An 819-nucleotide genomic window follows, 5' to 3' on the forward strand; every position below is an offset into this window, starting at 1 on the left:
CATACTTCATACATTCCATGTTCCAATTATTAATGGATGTTTGCCACTGTTTCTCCTCAATTTGAGTGGGGCCATGTCAGCAAATGGAGGTCTCAAAAGCTTTTCTTTATCCATATGAGTAAGGCTGATTTTACTCTGATAATGCAGCTCTTTCCCAGTCCTACTTTGAGAGCTTTCTAAGCTAAATGACTTGTCTTTCTCCTCTGTATGGACAATGTTTCTGGACTATTCATAAAGTTGTGCAGTAATGTATCGAACAGTGTTTCTCTGATATTCATAAAGTTTTCCCTGGCCAATGCTTTGAGAAGTGGATGGCCTCCTCCTTCTTCCTAGTCCATCTCAGTCTGCAAGCTGGGCTGATACCTGTGCAACAGGAGCACCACACTGGGTTTGAAACACCAGTGGCACAGCCTCAAGACTCACAGCAACACATCACCACAGTAGGACAAACCAACCGACAAGTTAGTCTCCCTTAGCTGTTGGAAACCCCTCTAACCACCCTCACCTGGATCTCTGCGGCTAACTCCTCAATCTGTTCCAGTCCCCTTTGCCTTTTCTGTCCTCTCCCTGCTTCCTGCCTCACTGGTTGTGGTAGTGGCCTGGGTTCCCTCTCCTCACCTGGCTTCCTGCAGTTGAATCCTCAATCTGTTCCTATCTCCTTAGCCTGTTCTGTCCTCTCCCTGCCTTCCCATCTCACTCCTTGCAGGGCATGTCCTGGGTTCCCTGTCTTCACCTGGGTCCCTGCGGCTGACTCCTCAATCTGTTCCTATCCCCTTTGCCTTTTCTGTCCTCTCCCTGCTTCTCACTGCCTGTTCTTAG

Source organism: Orycteropus afer, unplaced genomic scaffold (assembly GCF_000298275.1).
Source record: "Orycteropus afer afer isolate SDZICR_OR568_19922 unplaced genomic scaffold, OryAfe1.0 scaffold00069, whole genome shotgun sequence".
In the NCBI taxonomy this organism is placed as follows: Eukaryota; Metazoa; Chordata; class Mammalia; order Tubulidentata; family Orycteropodidae; genus Orycteropus; species Orycteropus afer.